Below are 9755 nucleotides of genomic sequence, written 5' to 3'. Positions count from 1 at the left end.
AATTTATAAATTTATTATAAAATAATATTATCAAATAGATTTTGGAGGTATTAAAGAAATTGTGAAAGGAATATGAGAAGTTGTTAAAAGAGGAGAGGTATTCTCATGAGGTACACATCAGCATTTTGGCTGATGTGGATGAAATATTTAATTGATAAAAATTTAGTGCTAACTTATTTTTTCAGAACACATATACAGTAAACGTTGGTTCATTATATTTTTTAATATATTCACATATATTATAATTTTAAATAAATTTGTGTATTTTAATAATTGGAAGTAAATTTTTTAATAACTTTTTATATATTCGTATTTTATGATTATTTTTAATAAATTTGTGTCTTTTATGTCAAATAGAATATATATTTTTATTTTATAAAATGTTTCTAAAAAAAATGGATTGACATAAATTGAAAGTAATTTTAAATGGATTGACATGAATGAGTAATTGAATTAGAAACGTATAAAATCATTACTCATCATAAGTGGAATCATATAATTGTAAGGAGGATTAGATAAATAGCATTTATGTCGATATTTATGAGTGATTATGTGGTTTTTTTCATTGAATTTAATGATTAATAATATAAATTATTACAACTGGTAAATGACTAATAATACTATAAAATAATTTATAAATTTATTATAAAATAACTTATAAATTAATTCGATAATAATATAAATTATAAATTATTATCAAATTGTAAAATAATTTATAAATTATAAAGTTATTATAAATAATTATAAAATAATTTTATAATTTTATAATTTTATAAGTTTTATAAGTTTTATAAGTAATTACAACTGGTAAATGACTAATAATACTATAAAATAATTTATAAATTTATTATAAAATAACTTATAAAATAATTTGATAATAATATAAATTATAAATTATTATCAAATTGTAAAATAATTTATAAATTTATTATAAATAATTGTAAAATAATTTTATAATTTATAAATTTATTATAAAATAATATTATCAAATAGATTTTGGAGGTATTAAAGTAATTGTGGAAGGAAGATGAGAAATTGTTGAAAGAGGAGAGGTACTCTCATGAGGTACACATCAGCTTTTTGGCTGATGTGAATGAAATATGTTGAAGTGACAAAATACGATGATGTTGCAAAATACAAAGATGTGGCATCGGAAGTCTGTTTTAAATATATATAATAGATTAGTACTAACAAAGGAATTTTTAGCTAAAGTACTATAAAAACTAAACTACTTTCTTAAAATCATTGAAATACTTCTAGATTATAGGTGACTCATACTCTAACACAATTTGAAATCATTGAGATACTTGAGTCTCACTTTGTTCTTTTTGAACTGCCTAAGTGCTAAAGGCCCATTATGCTGTCTGCTTCTTCATCATGCCCTTCTACTTGATCCATATAAAGATTTGTAGGTTTTTTAATTTAAGGCCACGAGTACAATCGTTTTAGGTCTTCAAAAAACATAAAAATTTTACTCAATAAAAATGACTCCAAAAACGTTTTGACTTCATATTTTAATATTCTCAAAACTAAAATAAATAAAATCTTATCTAATATTAATATTGTCTCAGTGTATATTATATCAATTGTGTTTTTAAGAGATCAATTATTTTTATTATCAAATTAAAAAAAGCATCAGTAATATGAAATTAAGTATTAATAAAAAAATTTATATTTTAAAATATCCAAAAAAATAGTTTTTAATTTTTTTTTTACTAATTTCACTTAAGAAACATTATAAATCTCAAAAATATTAAAATTCACTTTAAATCTCTATTATATTATAATATAATATAATATAATATAATATAATATAATATAATATAATATAATATAATATAATATAATATAATATAATATAATATAATATAATATAATATAATATAATATAATATAATATAATATAATATAATATAATATAATATAATATAATATAATATAATATAATATAATATAATATAATATAATATAATATAATATAATATAATATAATATAATATAATATAATATAATATAATATAATATAATATAATACAAAATCAATTTACTCTAAATTAATATAATTTGATGTCACACAAATTTGTTGTAGCGACTCGAGTAATGTAGAAACGTCTTTAGGATTTTTATCGAATTATTCATTTTAAAATATTACAAACTCATTGATTTACTTAGTTTTAGGCTTTCGTTTATTATTTTTTTAACAAAAAAGCTGCATTTATCAAAAGAAAGAGAGATACGAAAATAAAAGAGAGAAAATGGTTTTCATTTCTAAGGTAGTAAAAATTGAATTGGATCGATGGATTCAATGGTTGGATTGGGAATCAGACCCATATCATTTATACTTAATAAAGCATTACACACCTTATTTTTGTGAAAAAACATTGCAAACCTTAATCATATTTTTATATATATTCCCTAACTTTATCTTCAATTAAGTAATTGATATGGGACTTGTGCAAGTAAGGCACAAAACTGTTAAATTCCGTTATGTTCAAAACAAGCTTGCTTATTATTTAACTTTTTAGAAAAATTTGCCCATTGGAAATTAAACTTCTATTATACTTTAATATAAACTAATAGAATAATTCTTCATAGTAATAATAACAAAAAACAAAACCACTAAAAAATACATATATCATAAATATTATATCATTTTTAAGTTATTATTATCTTATATATTATATTAGAAAAAATGTATATTTATTTTTACCAGTCGGTCTCTGGTTCAATCTTGATCGAACCATTGAACTTTAAATTGATACCTATGCTGATTTGGGAGACCATGGGATAAGGTCAGGGTCATCTGATGGAATAAAGTTTTCTTCCCCGAGGATCCTAAGAATCTTCGGTCCAATTTTAATTATCCTGCTCATTCCTTTTATTTTGTTCAACAAATGGTTCTCATTCAAGTAATTCAATTGACTCATTATAATGAGAAAAAAATTACCTTATATTTCTAAGATTATACTCTTATCCCAAATTTTAATAGAAATCTCATTTTACCCTTATTTAAATAAAAAAAGTCAAATATCACAATTTTTTTATTTATTTTCTATATAAAAAACGAAAAAAAAAATTGACAACTTTTTTGGTACATTAAATATTTTAAAAAAAGATATTGTTTTGGTGTGCATCAAAAAACTTAAATTGAGTTTTTCGAAACACAAAAATATTTTTAAAGATTTGAAGTATGGAAAAATATTTTTGTTATGGAAAACTTAGTTTCAAGTTTTTTGGAACACAACTATTTTTTCAAGGAAAAAAAATTGCATAATTGAAAAACTTTTGAAAAGTTTATCGGTATAAAAAAATTTGTTAAATAGTGTGTTAGATTTGATTGAAACTGAGGATTTAAAAAAGTCCACATTGCTTGAAACTGTAAAGGGAGAGAATGTTCAATACTATATATATGACTCTAATTCTTCATTACCATTCATATTAGTGAGACACACTTTAAGTTTGTATTTGATTTCTTTGTTATTCTCTTATACTCTTGTGTTAAAGTGTTGTGAGATGTAGTTTCAATATTTGCTTTGAAAAATGTGAATGTAGTGAAGGTCATGGAGAGTTTGAGAGAAGTCAATGTGTTGTAACAATTTTCATATTATGATATTTTCTAGTTGTCATTGGACAACAGTTGTGGTTTTTCTCTGGTTTTGAAGTTTCTACGTTATGTTCTTGTGTTTTGATTGTTATTTAAATTTTCCTGCTTGTTTATTTCCCAACATCTAGTATTAGAGCGATAGTTTGGCTTGGTGGAGGAGTGGGAGTAGATCTTAGTATTAGATTTTTGTATCGAAAGTCTTCTTGGTGGTGTAGTAAAGAGACAAGTTTCATTGGTAATAATTATGGTATATATGTATATAAGATGTGGAAAACTCACACTTAAGGGAGAAATTGTTTGATTCAAGTGGTGACTCATAAACTCAGTTTCTCTACTTTTCTTGCCTTTTACATATCTATTTTTATAAAAATAATTCACATACTCTGAATCCAATACAAAATCTCTAAGATATCCTTCATATGATATATTTTCCTTTATTTTTTGTGTCTTTTTATATTCACATACTCTTTATCATCCCTCTCAAAATATCTAATATTCCTTTTATCTTTTACAACCTCATATCATCCCTATCAAAATCTCTAATCTTCCTTACTTTTTCTCTATTTCTCCTTTCGTACATCATTTCCTCCTCACCATAATCTCTACATTTTCTTTCATTTTCTCTATTTCTCCTTTCATACATCTTTTCCTTCTCATCATAATCTTCACATCGTCTTTCTTTTTCTCTAAATATCCTCTTATACCTCATTTCCTTCTCATCATAACTTCTATATCATATTTCTTTATCAATTTCAAACCTATCTTTATTTTGAGAAGATCTTTCATGATCAGATCTCCTATCTATTTGATTCAAAAACTCTTCTCTTAAGTTATTCATTTGAGTATTCAATATTTTTGTAAGTGATTCATAAGATAAGTAATTCTAGGAGAAAAAAAGTTCGGTTCACTTTCACTCAAAATTTCGAAAACAATCAATCAACGAGTATCACAATAATCAAATAAATAACAAGAACAAATTAAGAACATAAAAATAAGAATTTCACCACTCACTAAGTGTTTACACTCAAGAAATGTATTACTCGTGTGTATCACTAAATGATGATTTTTTTTAATGATGTGCACTCTTGTCTTTTTCTACTTTAATTTATCTTTCAAGTTCTTAAAAAGAACCCATGCAAGAATTCAAATTAAAAAATTCAAATACAATGTAACAAGTCCACAAATGCTATCTGAAGTAACAATGTTGTTTTACAAGAAATGAGGGTTTGAATTGCAAATGCACCTTTTAAAAATTCCTGTTAAAAACTTAAGAAAATAACTCAAGATTGATCTTGGTTGTGAAAACAGAAAACGGAGAACGTTCTTGGTTTTAACCAGAAAACGGAGAACGTTCTTGGTTTTAACCAGAAAACGAAGAACGTTCTTAGTTAGTTAAAATTAGTAATTCAATTTATGTATTTAACTTGATAATCAATCAAACTGAAAGTAAATAGATAAGCGAAGAGATACCACACAACGATATATCCTGGTTCACTCAACCCGGGTTACGTCCAGTCCTCACAACCGTGAGATTTTCCACTAAGTGTTTAAAACAAAGGACCTTCTTGGTTTTACAATACCTAGTTGAGATCAACCTTGATCTGCCACAAAGGTAAAACCTTTCCACCCATAAATGAGTTCAATCAAGTCACCTATCAACCTTGATAGAATTTCTTTCAATCTACCTAAACTATATTAAACTCTTATAGTTTGAGTTTGATATTAATGATGAGATTGCTTTGTTAGAATCTAAGAAGGCTCAACACTTGTTTGAGTTCTGATTCTTTGACAGAGAAATACAAGAGAATGATTCTAGGAATCGAATGGGAAAAATCAGAATTGATTCAATGTTTGTGTGTGAGAGAAATTCAAGTATGATTGAAATGATTAATGAATTTTCTTAGTACTTGAAGCTCTGATTTTTCCTTGAGCTTGACCTTCTTTTTATAGGCTTTTTAGAGCATTTAATAATGGTCAAAAGAGCTGTTGGTAGTGCTCTGTCAGATTTGACCAAAACCAATATATTTGAATAAATATATTATAGCTTTTGAACTTTGTTGATTGGGCTGGTTTCTTTGTTCTTGATCTGATTTATGTTGTGCTTAATGATCCTTGAAGCTTCATATGTAATTATTGATGTTACAGCTTCGATCTGGAGCCTTGATTATGTCCAAAACAGTTTGGTGAATGATTATAAACTTCTGCATAAGTAATGAGATCAATGCTGAAATTCTGCAGAAACGGAGATTGATAATCAATCTGGAGACTGGTCTGGTCATTCTGGGGAAAGATGTTTGTTGCTGAAGAACAAGTATAACAAACTGAAGAATGTATATCAGTCTGGAGGCTGATGTTGTAGTGCTGTCCAGTTTGATCAGAATGTTGTCAAGAATGTTCCGATATGTCTGGTCTTGCTAATTCGTGAACTTCTCTCTTTGTGATTCGAATGCTTTCTTTGACTAGAATGGTTCCAACTTGTTCCTTGCCAAGTACTGATAACATTAACATGAAATTTAGAGGCATAATCTTCTTTGAACTAATGGAGATTGATTGATTTTGGAGTTGTGACGATCATTCCACTGTTGTCTAGATTGATCAGAATGCTGTCAAAAATATGTTGGTCTTGCTAATTCGTGATCTTCTCTCTTTGTGATTTGAGTAGTTTCTTTGAATCTAATCATCTCAGTTTGTTCCTTGCCAAGTGCTGATGATATAGATGTAAAATCAAAAGACTAAAACTTCTTTTAACTAATGGAGATTGATTGGTTTTTGAGCTGTGATGATTATTCTGAAACTGGAGAACATTCTCCGTTGTCCATATTTTACTAAGAATTTTCTCTTTTCTTGTTTGTTCAGATTTTGCTTTTCATGCTAATTTATTCTTGCTTTACTTGGATCATATATTTGATTAATACACTTAAACACACATGTTAAATACCAAAACACTTAGAATCATAATTAACATTCTTAATTAACTTTTTGTTTGTTTTCATCAAAATATTAAATTGAGATTTTGTCTCAACACTATAAGCAAAAGAATTTTAAGAAGGGAAAACTCTAAGAGAAAACTAAGAGAATTTGAAATGACAAACAAAAAAGACTAAGTAAATGAAGACACAATCAACTAGTTATCAAAGAAATAAAAAAGATTAAAACTAAATGACTAAGTGGTCTAAATATGTGTGAGGTAAGGTACTAAAAGCAAACTTGCCATGCCTAACAGAGGTAACAAGAATGCAAAAATATTTGATGTTTCACTGTCAAAAATTGTGGAATTTTTTATTTAGTTTTCCTTTCTTTTTTATTTTTTTTCAAAATGTCTTTTTCTCAAAAGTACTTTTGTGCATAATTCATTTTTCACATAACTTGTATTTTTGGAGTTTTCTTTGCATATTAAATTCCACTTATTTTACTAATCAATTTAGGCTTTTGAACTTCCAAAATCAGACATGTATAGAAAAAAATATCATCAAAAATAAATTTGCAAATAAACTTTTGGGTTAAACAATAAGTGAAGAAAATGATGAAACTAAATCTATATTTTTTTTTCTCGAAAACATAAACTAAAGACTCGAAATTTCATCAAAACAAATCAAAAAATCATTATACTAAAACTTCCCACACATATTATAACACTTATAATTATTAGAAACTCAAGATTTCACAAAAACAAAGATAAAAAACTTAAAAACACAAATTGAGAAAAAATATTACCACTTGATGAGACTCTCAATAACAAATGATGTGGATTTGAGCGTTTCCATATAAGTTGAAGGATCTAACCAAATGATTTCTTCAAATAAAGTGACAAAATAAAATGGAAAAGAAAGACACAAAGATCAATAAGATTGAGAGATGAAGAAGGAAGGCGCTACAATCTAGAAGATTGATAAACCAATGAAGAATCACCACAAAGGTAAGGAAGTCATTGATAAGATTCAAACAAGTTCTAATCCAAGAACTTAAAGAGGAGACACATCTCACTCACCATTCTCATGAGATAAATTTTAATTCATTTCAAACATATCTATAATGAGACACTTACAAGGTATTTAAATAATGACTTACCATATTCCTAAAATGGGCCAAAAGACCATTACCTATATTGGGCTTACACCATTTAACTAAAATTATTACAATTTAAATTAATCACAAATAAAACTAAAAACTATTATAATGCCTTGACTTGAAATATTCTTTGTTTTTTCTCTTAATTAACTGGTTTTAGATTCTCATCATGTTGGTTCATGAGGGGAGCGCAGAGAATCATCTACATTGGATCAAGAGTAACCACACAAATGAATTTTGAACATTACATCTTAACTTAAAACCTTGAGGCAATAGGTTTATATGTTCTCTCGCTTTATATGTAGCTCAACCATCACTTTTCTAAGCAATGCATGACTTCTAACTCACACTTATTACACAATAAAAATTGGGTATCTAGTTTGAGTACATTGGCTCCATGAAAATATAGGTGTCCCTATCTCTAGATCCAATCTTATGTATTGTAATCATTAACAAGAGTGTTATTTAATTGTTCACAACTCACTCTTCCATGAACACACCAAAGATATTGAGAATGATTGTCACATAACTTATCATCACCTTCAACATAATGTCATTACTCTACCTTTGTTTCTTCCTCTATGTTGATTGCCAATTTGTTCAAGAAAATGCATATCATTAAACATTTTCGTTTCTTGATTGACAAACTTTTAATAATCTACTAACTTATCGTTAGTTTAAGAGAAGATGTTAGATAATATATTATAGCGTTGTTAGTTAGAGAGTTTATTATAATCACATCAGAATAATGCTAGCAACACATTCTTTAACATACAATTTCCATCACACCTTATTTGATTGGTTAAAATCCACATAAATTCTACCAAATTCATATGGAGCCACATGATATGGTGGAATATATGTAAATTTTAATCAATCTACGAGTGTGTGTTAGAAAATGTGTCAAATAGTGAATTTGTAGCCCTTCTCATCATATTATGGGTAGTTTTTATCATTTTAGCCTTAGATATATATCATTTGTTTCTCTTGTCATATTATGGCTTCTTATGGGTATTATTGGAGCCCTAACATCCTTCTTCTTATCTTTCTTTCTTTTTCTTCCTCTTTCTTTTCTTAACAAAGATCAAAGCCTAATATGTCCATATCATTTCACTCTAATTATCAAGGCAACATTATATCAAACATTTTATAACTTTTTTGTGGTTTTTGTAAACGCTCATTTTCATCTAAAAACAATTAATTGTGTAGACTTTTTTGGGATTGATTCATTTATAGAGTCTATATATAGAAGCTAATGATTTAAATTTTTTGAATTTATAAAGTAATCCTCGTGATATTTATGGTTAATACAATCTATAAGACTTGACGTAAGGAAATACCCCCTATGCTTTATTTGATAACTTATAAAAAGATAATTTAACTGATAAATAATTTTTTTTATTAAATAATCATTAAATAAAACAATAAAATATTTCTATATTTTAAAATACTTCAATCATTTACTCATAGTTTCACCTTATCTATATATTGAGTTTATTGATAATATCTTAAACAAACTTTATTTATATGGCAAAATAAACTTTATAATGAGTTTATTTGATACATATAGAATAACTTAATTTAAATAATACAATAACAGTTGCTATATCATATATGGATGCATAAGTCGACAACATTCGAAAAAAATTAAGAGAAAATAGGAGATAAGGTCTAATGTGAATCATATATTATTTTAAATTACTTTACTTTTATAAGGATATTTTAAAATTTGTGGTGAAATAACAAAATAATTGTTTTACTTTAGATAATAATGTAAAGTTGTTTTTCAACAAGTGTATGTTCATTAAACATAAAAATTAAATATTTATGGTAAATATTCACGTTTTATGTGATAAAAATTTGCTATTGTGATAGATATAAAATTATAACATATCTACATTAATAAGAATAATCGAGAATGATTTACCTTTTAGGATTCAATAGAGATTGAAATTGAGAGAAAATGATTCTTAGAGTGTGAGTGGTGAACTACACTCATTGTCGTCTAAGGCTTAGAATGTTCTCAACGATGAGTTAAGGGGACTTCTACGAAACACTAAAAAATTAATATGTTTTGGTACAA

Source organism: Cicer arietinum, chromosome 6 (assembly GCF_000331145.2).
Source record: "Cicer arietinum cultivar CDC Frontier isolate Library 1 chromosome 6, Cicar.CDCFrontier_v2.0, whole genome shotgun sequence".
NCBI lineage: Eukaryota > Viridiplantae > Streptophyta > Magnoliopsida > Fabales > Fabaceae > Cicer > Cicer arietinum.
The sequence above is the reverse complement of the archived record's forward strand: the minus strand, read 5'-3'. Positions refer to the sequence as shown.